This window comes from Henckelia pumila, chromosome 1 (assembly GCF_033568475.1).
Source record: "Henckelia pumila isolate YLH828 chromosome 1, ASM3356847v2, whole genome shotgun sequence".
NCBI lineage: Eukaryota > Viridiplantae > Streptophyta > Magnoliopsida > Lamiales > Gesneriaceae > Henckelia > Henckelia pumila.
Window position 1 is genome coordinate 73,312,785 of NC_133120.1, and position 15,430 is coordinate 73,328,214.

The window sequence follows — 15,430 nt, forward strand, 5'->3', positions numbered from 1 at the left end:
ATTTAAGTGGTTCAACTCATTTCGATGCTGCTGATTTTTCAAATGATTTCGAGGACATTGATTAATATATTGGTGGGACTAGAATGTAACATACTGTATTTTTGTATTATGAAACATGTTATATTTTTCATATAATATCATTAATTTTCTTTATTGCATATTTTCTTTTGAAGTTCAAAATGGAAAACGGTATGAGCAAAGCTAAACAAGGAAATAATCTCATGGAAGTTTGCATACCCGATAGTGGTACAACGCACAGTATTCTCCGAGATAAAAAATATTTCTTTGAATTAAAACCAACAAAAACAATGGTGAATACAATATCAGGTCCTATAGACTTGATTGAAGGTTGTGGAAAAACACATTTTTTGTTACCTAATGGTACAAATTTTTTGATAAATGACACTTTATATTCACCACAATCAAAAATAAATTTGTTGAGTTTTAATGACATATATTCTCATGGGTATGATATTGAGACGATAACTGATGCAAATCAGAAATATATGTGTCTTACCACATATAAATCATGAAAGAAATATGTGATTGAAAAATTATCAATGCTTCCTATTGGATTGCATTATACACATATAAGTCCAATCGAATCAAATATGATGGTTAATAGTTTTTCAATATTAACCAATTGACATGATCGATTGGGACATCCTGGTTTAATAATGATGCGAAAAATTATTGAAAATACACATGATCATCCATTGAAAGACCAGAAGATCTTTCAGAATAATAAGTTTCAATGTAAAACATGTTCTCTTGGAAAACTTATTATAAAAGACCATCACCAGCTAAAATCCAAACATAATCACCCATATTTTCTTGAACGTATTCAGGGTGATATTTGTGGGCCAATTCATCCACCATGTGAACCATTTCGATACTTTATGATATTGAACGATGTCTCTAGCAAATGATCATATGTATGCTTATTGTCAACTCGGAATGTGACATTTGCAAGATTAATGGCTCAAATAATAAATTTGCGGAATCAATTTCACGATTATACAATCAAGAAAATAAGACTTGATAATGCTGGAGAATTTAATTCCCAGACCTTCAATGACTATTGTATGTCAATGAGAATTACTGTTGAACATCATGTTGCTCATGTTCATACACAGAATGGATTAGTTGAATCATTGATTAAATGTCTACAACTGATTGCTAGACCAATGATTATGAGAACAAAACACCCTATTTTTATATGGTGCTGCGACATTAATTCGCATCAGACGAAGTTCATATCATAAATTCTCCCAATTGCAGCTTGCATTTGGTAAAGAACCAGATATTTCTTATCTGAGAATTTTTGGATGTATGGTGCATGTGCCTATTGCACCACCTCAACGATAAAAATAAGTCATCAAAAAAAAATCGGCACTTATATCGGTTATGATAGCCCATCTGTGGGGACCTCGGGTGCTAATCTCAATTCATAACATATAATCTATGTTAATTCAAGTAAGGGCAACAAGGTAAGAGGCAATAATTTTTTTTTTAAAAATCATGGGACCATGGTGCGAGACCAGCGTGCGCCCGCGCCTTCGAAAATCTCTTCCATAAATTTAAAAATCTGAAATTTTCCCCTTCTTGGATCCTCAAACCTCATCCAACATAAAATGCATGAATTCAACACCAAAGTCTAGAAGAAAACATGGAATATCATAAGGTGTTCTAGGATCCAAACATTACAAGTTGTTATCAAATGACAAGATAGTAAATCAACAAGCTTCTTATTGTTCAAAGCTATACATATCTACTCACTAAGGTTCAAACAACATCTAACAAGAACATAAACATGAGTTCTTGACAACAAATTCTGCAATCTCTAACCCGAAGTCACCACATCTATCTCGATCTTGCTCTTTCACGGGCGTCTCTGACTCGTTCCTGCCCCACCTATTGCCATGCACACATACAAACAAAGAAATAGCCGGATATCTCCGGTGAGAATTTAATCCCAGTATAAAACAACATAAACATGCATAGAATTTACAAACAAGAGCCAAATGCATATCTCATTAGCTTAATAAAACATATAACATTTAGCATATTCAAGAGTCTGTGCAATGCATGATTTAAAAATCGGCTATTAAGCTCTATATCGATTCTTGGGATCCCGGGGAAAAAGAACACACCAAATCTCCCACCTACTCTCCCTTTTGAGGTGGCGTTGAGCTCTTTTCCCGGAATTTGGCACACTATATCGAGTTTCTAGCAATAGGAGTCGATCTATCTCCTAAGTTCCTCGATATACAACCAAACGTCCGTATTATTTTTGCGAATCTGCCATTCAAATCTCAAAGGGTTGTTGGCTCAATATGAATGCATCAAAGTCTAGAAGAATAAGAGTAAAAGCCAACTAATAACAAGCTAATTCAACCAAGAAAGTAGATATGCCAATACAACACATATAAGCACATAGTATGTGGTTTTAAAAGGGCATTCAAGAAAATCATCTCGAATTTACAAAGCCTTTGTTCTAAGGTTGTCTTATACCTTTCAATATTGGTTTCAAGCTCTTCCAATCTGATCTAGCTGCACAACAAAACCTCAATAAAAAATCTGCTCATACCGTTCTCATTCTTCAAGGCTAACAAGTCACAAACCTTGTTATTTCGTCGATCGGTTTCGAAGTTGGGATTCTTAACTTGAAGTCCCCTGTTTTCAATCTGAAAATACAACAAATATGTCTAAGAACATCAGCAAGAACTCAAACCATGTCCAGCTCAAGCAATCTAGACTCAAACTTGATCATTTTTCAAACCGACGGCGTAACGGTACAAAATCGGTAACCGAAACTGAAATCTAACAATTCTATCATTCTTATCTACTTCCAATACCCCTCATATCAGTTCAATATCATCATAAACCAACAATATCAGAAGGTAAGAACATTGAATACTTTCTGAAAATCATAACAATTTCATCTAACATCCATTCTTTGATCTGGTTCCGAATAAATCATGCTTATACTATCAAGAACACAAATATACAATCAAATTCTGAGTTCTTCCTCATCTCAATTTCGAAATATGCTGTAAACATAATAACACTTACACCAAATCTAAGCTCTTGAAGAGAGGATCGTAGAACTATGTCCGGAATTGAAATCGGCCGGACGGATCTTGAGATATCTTGGTTTGAAGATGAAGTTCAAAAAGAAAATGGGTTTCTCTCGATTCTTTACTGAAACAATCTGATAAGTCTGATGAATTTCATACACTATACACGTTAATATTCATATGTAGACAAGTGTCCCACTCAAATTCTGAAATTTGCACTTTGGCCCCTAATTTCTTCACTATTTGCAAATTGGCCCTTGAAACTTTTTTTTAATTCAATTTCAATCCTAAATAATTTAAGAATATTAGAATTTAAATCAAAACTCCAAAATTATCAAATTAAATATTCTCAGATTAAAATTTAATAATCTCGAGCCTTACAATTCCCCCCCCCCTCTAAAACATGATTTCGCCCTCGAAATCTTATGCAATCTATACGCATATAAGATAAGGAAATAACAGAAATACTGAATAAGAACTCACATCAGTGGAATAGCTCTGGAAAGAGCTGTCTTATATCTGATTCGACTTCCCAAGTTGTTTCTTGTAACGCCCCGATTTTATCTTAATCGAGATTATTTGAGATAATCAAAGTTTCTAGAAGTCGAGAGCCGATTTGATTTTGATCAGGGTCTATTTTGCTATTTTTGGATTTTTCAGGGACTAAAATGCAAATTTGGAGTTTTATATATTATCTTGGCATTATTTGACTTCTTCATCATCTCCTTCTCCCTCATCTCGCCTATCTCCTACATTGTTAAGATTGGAAACGTGACTTCGAGCTTTGTGATTTCGGTTTCCGGTCGATCCGTCCGTTAGAAATTATTTCTGAAGGCAGATTAGCGATCACAACAGCAAGAGCTCCGTTCTATAGTAAGTTTTTATTCGATCAGTTACACTTCTATTTTCGGATGTTGTTAGAATCGATTAAGTTTCGAGTATGTTGTTCTTGAATGAGTTCTTATCGTTTATTCTCATTCGGTTTTGAATTAGAGCGTCGTTCGGAATTGTTATGATTTTTTGGAAGCATTTTCGAAAAAGTGAGTTTTGAGATGTGTTGGATTTTAGTTGTTATTGTTGTGTTAGCATTGATTTGAGTTGTTTGCAATGCTGTACTGCTGTCTGCGTTTCCGGTTCGATCAGTTTATAGCCGTTATGCCGCCGATTTGAGTTTTGAGATTTTGAACCGTTTGAATCGTAGAACTTTGGCAAATGAGTTTGTTCGTCGTTGTTGATCATCTTTTGCCTATGTACAGATTCATTTGAAGTTGTCGAGCCCAGAGTTAGCAGCAGTCGATTGTCGAAGAGTTGGACGAAGAACGGTAAAGAGATTACCTTGAGCCGTTGTTGTTGTTAGGTTGTATAGTTTCTGATATAACCTTTTATTGTAGCTTATCCAGAGTTGGAGTTATTCGTATCGAAAGGTACAAACAGTCATCGTTTTAGCGGGATAGCACACTCGAGACAGTTGGTTTTGAGTTTTTCCTTAAATCACATACTTGCATCAATACTTGTTCTAGAATGTGGAACATGTATTTTGTTGTTTGAGTTTTGTTATATGGCTAAATGCTTTATGTTTTCTTATGCATTCATCTTGAGCCAAACCCTTGATTTCAGCGGGCAGAACGACCATTTTTGTTTAGACGTTTTGGGGGATATACTGCGAGTGACCTGAGTTGTATAAGTTCACCTAGTATCAGCATACTACTTATAGTCGCACCAAATTCTAGGGGATTGGGATAGGTGGCACCACCTCGATTGGGAGAGTCGGTGCGTTGTTAAGTGATCTCATCCTCGGGATTCCAAAAGCATAGCATCAATTCCTTTTTTATCAGAGTTGATATATCATTCGTCTTGACTTGATTATGTTGTCTTCAAAGCATGTTGTTGATATATTACTTGTATTGCTTGTTATGTTGCTTTTACTGGGAATATCCTTCTTACCGGAGTTATCCGGTTGTTGCTTTGTTTTGTATGTGTACTTGGCAACAGGTGGGACATGATCAAGTCAGCGAAGACCTGGTTAGCGTCAAGAGCGAGAGATAGAAGTGAGACTTGGTTTAGAAGTCGTATCAGCATGTCTAGCTAGTTTTTAGTGGAACATGTTTAGATTTCGAACTTCGTTGTTTATGTCGTATCGACTTTGCGAGTATTATAGTTATATGTCGTCGTTGCTTGTATTTTGAACCTCGTTATGCATTGAATGTATTAGACTTGAGCGTTGGCATGATTTCTGCTGTGTTTTTTTGCTCTGTACTGTCACCGCTCGATCGGTAGAATTGGACCGATCGAGCGATGGACTTTGGGTCATGTTTCTGTTTTGCAGAAAAGTTGCCCGCTCGATCGGTTGAATCTTACCGATCGAGCGGTGCTGTTGTTTTCTTCCGGGCAGTGAATTTCAAATCTTTGCTCGCTCGATCGTTGGAGTTTTACCGATCGAGCTAGGCCCTTTTTTTTTTTTAAAAAAAATTTCTTTATTACTTTTAGTCTTGGATCTTGTATGCTTAATTGTTGTTTAATCCGAGATTAGATGTTTAGAACTGAGGTCTCACATTAAGTGGTATCAGAGAAATAAGATTCTTGGTTGAACTAGAAGTGAGCGGGGTAGATCGAGTCTGCATGTATTGGCTCCTCGCATGTGATTGAGTTATTCGTTTGATTATTCAAAATACATGCGAGCATGCTTTATTATTTGAGAATTATTTGAATTACATGATTATGTGATTAAATTTATAAAGCATGATCTACTTGAGATATAACTGTTTCTGTTATCGAATGGTATCCGATATTCTGAGAGGTTGAAAGGGTTCCGCATTGTAGCGATTCAGATATATTGTGTCCTAACCTTTGATTATCAGATGGGTCCTCATCGAGTTATTAACAGAAACCCACCGCCAATTACTCCTCCGAATGAGCAAGCTAGTACAAAAACTGTTCAGATGGATGCCACAACGACACCCATGAAAACCTTGATGAAGAGGTTTCAGTCGTTTAATCCACCTTTGTTGCTGGGTACCGAGAATCCTGTTGACTTTGAGAGCTGGTTGGACGACATTGATCAGTTGTTCGACTCCCTTGATTATTCAGACGAACGTCGAACTAGGTTAGTTATTCATCAGTTTCGTGGTGTTGCTAAGAACTGGTGGATCACGACGAAGAAAGCCACGGAGAATCGAGGTACACTCATTACTTGACTCTTTTCAAAACTGAGTTTTATAAATGGTTTTTCCTAATTTCGTACCGAAAGGATAAGGAGCCGAGTTTGCCAATCTGAGACAAGGAAACTTGAACATCGAGGAGTATGTAGCCAAGTTTGACAGTTTACTGAGATTTGCACAACACATTGCCGACAATGAAGAAGCAAAAGCCGATCAGTTCATCAACGGCTTGAACCCCGTCATCTTCACGTTGGTAAACACTGCTAGGCCTGATAACTTTGCGGATGCCATGAATCACGCAAAGGGAGCTGAAGCAGGTTTGTAGAGACAGAGAGGGAATAAGATGATACCTCAGCAGCAGAGGCAGTCTCAGAATCAACTGTCTCAGTATCAGAATCAGCCACCACAGTATCAGAACCAACCACAGAGGTACGAAGGAGGAAGCAGTAGCGGTAATAGAAAGGATCACTTCAGAGCCAAAGGGAAACATTTCAAAAAGCAGGGGAACAGTTCTTCTAGTTCGAGTGATTCCAAGAAGTTCGGTTCAGGACAGAGTTTTGGATCTTCATCTTTGTTCTGCAACAAGTGTGGGGGTAGACATTCCCCGGATCAGTGTGTAGGAGTCTTCGGGAATTGCAATATCTGTCAGCAACCAGGACACTTTGCTAAGGTGCTCTCAGCGAGGTAAAGATCGAGCTCAGAGTAGGAGTTCTTCTAGACCTACAGCTCAGCCTGAGAGGCAGACTTCTGCGGTTCAATCTTTCCAGCCTCAGCAACAGAACAGATTGGGAGGTAACGCGAATGCAAACCAGCCTCCGAGACAGCAGGCACGAGTCTTTGCTTTGACAAAGGATCAGGCTCAGGCAGCACCTGACGATGTTATAACAGGTAACTGTTCGATTATCGGTTATTCTGCTCATGTATTGATAGATACAGGCGCTTCTCATTCCTTTATCTCTAAAAAATTTGTGTTGATGCATGCTTTTACTACTGAGCTTTTGCCTACTGTAGTATCTGTTACTTCACCTTTGGGTGGAGGAATTGTTTCTGTCAGATTAGTCAAGAACTGTGAACTTTGTTTCGAGGATAATTTGTTAGAATTCGATTTTATTGTACTTGGACTGTCAGATTTTGACTGTATTGTTGGTATAGATTCTTTAACCAAGTACAGGGCAATCGTCGATTGTTTTCAGAAGGTTGTCAGATTCAGACCTGAAATGGCAGATGAGTGGAAATTCTTCGGTAAGGGTGAGGCTGGAAGGAGTGAACCGCAGAAGTCTGCCTCTCAGGCTAAGCTGCAGGTCTAGAAGAACTCCCACTCTGAGCTCGGTCTTTACCTCGCTGAGGGCACACCTTAGCAAAGTGTCCTGGTTGCTGACAGATATTGCAGTTCCCAAAGACTTCTACACACTGATCTGGGGAGTGTCTACCCCCACACTTGTTGCAGAAAAAGGATGAAGATCCAGAACTCTGCCCTGAACCGAACTGCTTGGAACCACTGGAACTAGAAGAACTATTCCCCTGCTTCTTGAATTGTTTCCCTTTGGCTCTGAAGTGATCCTTTCTGTTACCGCTACCGCTTTCTCCTTCATACCTATGTGGTTGGTTCTGATACTGAGGTGGCTGATTCTGATGCGGAGACGGTTGATTCTGAGACTGCCTCTGCTGCTGAGGTACCATCTGATTTCCTCTCTGTCTCCACAAACCTGCTTCAGCTCTCTTTGCATGATTCATGGCATCCGCAAAGTTATCGGGCATAGCAATGTTTACCAACGTGAAGATGTCGAGGTTCAAGCCGTTGATGAACTGATCGGCTTTTGCTTCTTGATTGTCGGCAATGTGCGGTGCAAATCTCAACAAACTGTCAAACTTGGCTACATACTCCTCGATATTCAAGTTTTCTTGCCTCAGATTGGCAAACTCGGCTCCCTTATCCTTTCGGTACGAAATAGGGAAAAATCGCTTATAAAAATCAGATTTGAAAAGAGTCCAATTAACAACTGTACCTCGATTCTCCATGGATCTCTTCGTCGTGATCCACTATTTCTTAGCAACACCACGAAGCTGATGAATGACTAACCAAGTTCGGTGGTCGTAAGAGTAATCAAGGGAGTCGAACAACTGATCAATGTCGTCCAACCAGCTCTCACAGTCAATAGGATTCTCTGTACCCAGCAACAAAGGCGGATTAAATGACTGAAACCTTTTCAGCATGGTTTCCATCGGCGTCGTTGTGGCATCCATCTGAACAGTTTTTGTACTAGCTTGCTCATTCGGAGGAGTAACTAACAGTGGGTTTCTGTTAATAACTCGACGAGGACCCATCTGATAATCAAAAGTTAGGACACAAGATATCTCAATCGCTACAATGCGGTGCCCTTTCAACCTCTCAGAATATCGGATACCAGTCGATAACAAAAACAGTTATATCTCAAGTAGTCCATGCTTTATAAATTAAATCACATAATCATGTAATTCAAATAATTCTCAATTAATAAAGCATGTTCGCATGTGATTTAAATAATCAAACACGTAACTCAAACACAGGCAAGGAGCCAATACATGCGGACTCGAACTACCCCGCTCACTCTAGTTCAACCGAGAATCTTATCTCTCTGATACCACTTAATGTGAGACCTCGGTTCTAAACATATAATCTCGGATTAAACAACAATTAAGCATACAAGATCCAAGACTAAAATCAAAGACTAATTTTTTTTTTTGAAAAGGGCCTCGCTCGATCGGTAAGATCCAACCGATCGAGCGAGGAACAAAAGCAAAAGTTACTGCCCGAAGAACACCAGCTCCGCTCGATCGGTAAGATTCAACCGATCGAGCGGGCCACTTTTTTTTGCAAAACAGAAACTTGGTAATATGTCCACCGCTCGATCGGTCCAATTCTACTGATCGAGAGGTGACAGTACAGAGCAAGAAAACACAGCAGAATTCATGTCAACGCTCAAGTCCAATACATTCAAAACATAACGAGGTTCATAGTACATGCAACAACAACATTCAAACCATAAAGCTCGCATATTCGATACAAAATAAACAATGAAGTTCGAGATCTAAACATGTTCCAACATAAACTAGATAGACATGCTGATAAGACTTCTAAACCTAGTCCCACTTCTATCTCTCACTCTTGACGCTAACCAGGTCTTCGCTGACTTGATCCTGCCCCACCTGTTGCCAAGTACACATAAAAAACAAAGCAACATCCGGATAACTCTGGTGAGAATGATATTCCCATTAAAAGCAACATAACATGCAATAACAGGTAAAATAACAACAAAATGCTTCCAAGACAACAACATATTCAAAGTCAATACGAATGAAATGCATGTCTTTAAAACAGGGATATCAAAACTGATCATCAAGGAGTTGTTGATCTTCTTTTGGGATCCCGAGGATGAGATCACGTAACGACTCACCGAATCTCCCAATCGAGGTGGTGTCACGTATCCCAATCCCCTAGACTTTGGTGCGACTATAAGGAGTATGCTGACACTAGGTGAACTTCTACAACCCAGGCCACTCGCAGTATAGCCCCAAAAACGTCTAAACAAAAAGGGTCGTTCTGCCCGCTGAAATCAAGGGTTTGGCTCAAGATGAATGCATAAGAAAACATAAAACATAAGCCATATAACAAAAGCTCAAACAAAATACAAGTCCCACATTCTAGAACAAGTATTGATGCAAGTATGTGATTTAAGGAAAAACTCAAGAACCAACTGTCTCGAGTGTGCTATCCCGCTAAAAGATGACTGCTTGTACCTTTCGATACGATTAGCTCCAACTCTGGATAAGCTACAATAAAAGTGTATATCAGAAACTATACAACCTAACAACAACAACGACTCAAGGTAATCTCTTTACTGTTCTTCGTCCAACTCTTAGACGATCGACAGCTGCTAACTCTGGGCTCGACAACTTCAAACGAATCTGTTCAGAGACAAAAGAAGATCAACAACAAAGAACAAACTCAATAGCCAAAGTTCTACGATTCAAACGGTTCCAAATCTCAAACTCAAACCGGCGGCATAACGGCTATAAACTGATCAAACCGGAAACGCAGACAACAGTACAACATTGCAAACAACTCAAATCAATGCTAACACAACTATAACAACTCAAATCCAACGCATCTCAAAACTCACTTTTTCGAAAATACTTCCAAAAATCATAACAATTCCGACGACGCTCTAATTCAAAATCGACTGAGAATAAACGATAAGAACTCGTTCAAGAACAACATACTCGAAACTCAATCGATTCTAACAACATTCTAAAATAGAAGTCTAACTGATCGAAGAAAAACTTACTATATAACGGAGCTTTCGCTGCTGTGATCGCTAATCTGCCTTTAGAAATAAATTCTAACTGACGGATCGACCATAAACTGAAATCTGAAAGCTTGAAACTCAAATGGGGCGCTTCAATGGTGAGAGACGACTAGATGGAGGTGATGGAGTGAATCAAGAATAGTCAACAAGCTTAGATAATATATTAAACTCCAAATTTGCATTTTAGTCCCTGAAAAATCCAAAATTTTCAAAATAGACCCTGATCTAAATCAAGTCGGCTCTTGAACTCTATAATCTCTGATTATCTCAAATAAGCTCAATTAAGATAAATTTTGGGCGTTACAGTGCCTGAGATTCGAAGCTTTATGGGTTTAGTTGGTTATTATCGCCGATTCATCGAGGGATTCTCATCTATTGCCAAGCCTATTACCCAGCTGACTCAGAAGAATGCGCCTTTTATCTGGACTGCAGATTGTGAGGCTAGCTTTGTTGATCTGAAGAGGAGACTGACCAGTGCTCCGATTATTTCTATTCCTTCAGGTACTGGAGGTTTTACCGTGTATTGCGATGCTTCTAACCGAGGCTTGGGATGTGTTTTTATGCAGCATAAGCATGTGATAGCGTATGCATCGAGGCAGCTGAAGCCGCACGAGACTCGTTATCCAGTTCATGATCTTGAGCTCGCTGCGATCGTCTTTGCTCTGAAGATCTGGAGTCACTATCTTTATGGTTAGTCTTTCGAGATCTTTTCTAACCATAAGAGCCTTAAGTATTTGTTTTCACAGGCAGAGCTGAATATGAGACAGAGAAGATGGTTAGATCTATTGAAGAATTTCGATTGTGAAATCAAGTATTACCTGGGAAAGTCGAATGCAGTTGCAGATGTCTGGAGCCGAAAGCTTTGTTCTTTATCTCTTTCTACTATCGTTGTTTCTCAATTGATCGATGATTGTTGCACTTCTGGTTTGGAGTTTGAAACAAATAAGAAGACTATCAGAGTGTTTTCTATTCAAGTCGAGACAGAGTTATTTATTTTGATCAAAGAAGCACAGAAGTCTGATCCGAGCACTCAAATTTCAGTAGAGAAAGTCCCAGTCTGAATTCAAGGTTAGAGATGATGTTTTGTTCGTGAATAACCGTATTGTTGTGTCTGATATTTCGGAGTTGAGACAATGTATTCTTTGAGAGACACATTGCAGTCGGTTCAGTATTCATCCTGGAGGCCGTAAGATGTATAACGATCTGAAGAATCAGTTTTGGTGGAAGAGAATGAAGAGCGATGTTGAAAGGTTTGTATCCCGATGTTTGAACTGTCAGCAAGTGAAAGCAGAGAAGAAGCGACCGGGTGGTCTATTGCACAGTCTATCTGTTCCTGAATGGAAGTGGGATCACATTTCTATGGATTTCGTCACGAAGATACCGCGATCTGTTCGAGGATGCGATGCTATTTGGGTAGTGATCGACAGATTGCCGAAGTCTGCTTGCTTTATTCCGTACAGGATGACGTATCGTCACGATCAGATGGCTGAGTTGTATGTTAGCAACGTTGTAAGATTTCATGGTGTGTCGAAGTCGATCGTTTCAGACCGAGACCCTAGATTCACTTCGCACTCTTGGCACAGTCTTCAAGAGGCACTTGGTACTCGATTGCATCTAAGTACAGCTTATCATTCTCAGACCGACGGACAGTCAGAGCGGACTATCCAGACGTTAGAGGATATGCTTCGAGCAGTAGTGCTAGACTTTGGCACTAGTTGGCAGGATTCTTTGCCTCTTGTCGAGTTTTCTTACAACAACATTTACCAAGCGAGTATCGGTATGGCGCCTTTTGAGGCTTTGTACGGCAAGAAGTGTCGATCTCCTTTGTTTTGGGACGATTTGTCCGAGTCACCTGATTTGGGACCGGATATGCTTCGAGATATGGCAGAGCAAATTAAGATCATTCATTGAGAATGAAGTCAGCTCAGGATAGACAGGAGAAGTATGCGAATGTCAGACGTAGACCTCTGAGTTTCGAGCAGGGAGACCGAGTTTTCCTTAAGATTTCTCCTTTCATAGGCACTGTCATATTTGGTAAGAGAGGGAAGTTATCTCTGAGATTCATCGGACCGTACGAGATTCTCAAGAAGTTAGGCGATCTTGCCTACAGACTTGCACTTCCTCCGTCTTTATCTGGTATTCACGACGTTTTTCACATCTCTATGTTGCGGAAGTATCATCCAGATCTTTCTCATGTTCTTCAGCCTGACGAGGCCGAGTTGGACGAGACTCTAAGCTATTTTGAGCGACCGATTCAGATCCTTGATCGGAAGGAGAAGCAGCTCAGAACCAAGTTGATTCCTTTGGTGAAAATGCAGTGGAGCCGTCACGGAGTCGAGAAAACGACTTGGGAGACAGAATCTGACATGAGACAGCGATTTTCAGAGCTATTCGGATGACGTGAGTTCTTCTTACTGTCGTTTGTTCTTTATTCTATCTTATGAGTTGTGATTCTTATTGATTTCGAGGACGAAATCTTTTCTTAGAGGGGGAGAATTTTAACGTCCCGATTTTATCTTAATCGAGCTTATTTGAGATAATCAGAGTTTCTAGATGTCGAGAGCCGATTTGATTTTGATCAGGGTCTATTTTGCTATTTTCGCATTTTTCAGAAACTAAAATGCAAATTTGAAGTTTTATATATTATCTTGTCATTATTTGACTTCTTCATCCTCTCCTTCTCCCTCATCTCGCCTCTCTCTTCCATTGTTAAGCTTGGAAACGTGACTTCGAGCTTTGTGATTTCGGTTTTCGGTCGATCCGTCCGTTAGAAATTATTTCTGAAGGCAGATTAGCGATCACAGCAGCGAGAGCTCCGTTCTATAGTAAGTTTTTCTTCGATCAGTTAGACTTCTATTTTCGGATGTTGTTAGAATCGATTGAGTTTCGAGTATGTTGTTCTTGAACAAGTTCTTATCGTTTATTCTCAATCGGTTTTGAATTAGAGTGTCGTTCGGAATTGTTATGATTTTTTGAAAGCATTTTCGAAAAAGTGAGTTTTGAGATATGTTGGATTTGAGTTGTTATTGTTGTGTTAGCATTGATTTGAGTTGTTTGCAATGCTGTACTGCTTTTTGCATTTCCGGTTTGATCAGTTTATAACCGTTATGCCGCCGGTTTGAGTTTTGAGATTTTGAACTGTTTGAATCATAGAACTTTGGCAAATGGGTTTGTTCGTCGTTGTTGATCATCTTTTGCCTATGTACAGATTCGTTTGAAGTTGTCGAGCCCAGAGTTAGCAGCAGTCGATTGTCGAAGAGTTGGACTAAGAACGGTAAAGCGATTACCTTGAGCCGTTGTTGTTGTTTTTAGGTTGTATAGTTTCTGATATAACATTTTATTGTAGCTTATCCAGAGTTGGAGCTATTAGTAATGAAAGGTACAAGCAGTCATCGTTTTAGCGGGATAGCACACTCGAGACAGTTGGTTTTGAGTTTTCCCTTAAATCACATACTTGCATCAATAATTGTTCTAGAATGTGGAACATGCATTTTTTTGTTTGAGTTTTGTTATATGGCTAAATTCTTTATGTTTTGTTATGCATTCATCTTGAGCCAAACCCTTGATTTCAGCGGCAGAACGACCCTTTTTGTTTAGACGTTTTGGGGGCTATACTGCGAGTGGCCTGGGTTGTAGAAGTTCACCTAGTGTCAGCATACTCCTTATAGTCGCACCAAAGTCTAGGGGATTGGGATACGTGGCACCACCTCGATTGGGAGAGTCGGTGAGTTGTTACGTGATCTCATCCTCGGGATCCCAAAAGCATAGCAGCAATCCTTTGTTTATCAGAATTGATATCCCGATTTTAAAGACATGCATATCATTCGTCTTGACTTAATTATGTTGTCTTGAAAGCATGTTGTTGATATATTACTTGTATTGCTTGTTATGTTACTTTTACTGGAAATATTCTTCTCACCGGAGTTATCCGGCTGTTGCTTTGTTTTGTATGTGTACTTGGAAACAGGTGGGACAAGATCAAGTCAGCGAAGACCTGGTTAGCGTCAAGAGCGAGAGATAGAAGTGGGACTCGGTTTAGAAGTCGTATCAGCATGTCTATCTAGTTTTTAGTGGAACATGTTTAGATTTCGAACTTCGTTGATTATGTTGTATCGACTTTGCGAGTATTATAGTTATATGACGTCGTTGCATGTATTTTGAACCTCGTTATGCATTGAATGTATTAGACTTGAGCGTTGGCATGATTTATTCTGTGTTTTCTTGCTCTGTACTGTCACCGCTCGATCGGTAGAATTGGACCGATCAAGCGATGGACTTTGGGTCATGTTTCTGTTTTGAAAAAAAAGGTGGCCCGCTCGATCGGTTGAATCTTACCGATCGAGCGGTGCTGTTGTTTTCTTCCGGGCAGTGAATTTCAAATCTTTGCTCGCTCGATCGGTGGAGTTCTACCGATCGAGCGAGGCCCTTTAAAAAAAAATTTCTTTATTACTTTTAGTCTTGGATCTTGTATGCTTAATTGTTGTTTAATCCGAGATTGGATGTTTAGAACCTAGGTCTCACACTTCTTCAACTCCATGTCGACTCCACTGAACTTTCACTAGCGGAATGATCTTGTTTCTGAGTTGCTTTTCCTTCTGATCAAGAATCTGAATTGGCTTCTCGAAATAGCTCAATGTCTCAACAAGTTCAGTCTCATCTGGCTGAAGTACGTGAGAAATATCAGGCTGATACTTCCGCAGCATAGAAACATGAAAGACATCATGTATCCCAGAAAGAGCTGGAAGAAGAGCAAATCGATAGGCAAGATCGCCTATCTTCTCAACAATCTCGTAAGGTAGCAACTCCTCGGGCTGCAATAAAAGGCGCAGAAGTAGAATCCCACCAC

General features: G+C 39.4%; 1 long non-coding RNA gene across 3 annotated transcripts in view; it reads left to right on the plus strand.

Annotated features, from left to right (window-relative positions):
* LOC140881110 (uncharacterized) overlaps positions 1-14,802 on the plus strand; it is a 35,207-nt gene extending 20,405 nt beyond the window's left edge. Inside the window, exons 3-5 of one of the 3 annotated variants that reach the window (XR_012149804.1) lie at positions 13,793-13,858; positions 13,940-13,963; positions 14,552-14,802. This is a non-coding gene — a long non-coding RNA (uncharacterized lncRNA). Of the gene's footprint in view, positions 1-13,792; positions 13,859-13,930; positions 13,964-14,551 lie in introns of all 3 variants that reach the window. The other 2 variants (XR_012149802.1, XR_012149805.1) reach the window with 2 other exon arrangements.
* Positions 14,803-15,430: the final 628 nt, after the last annotated feature.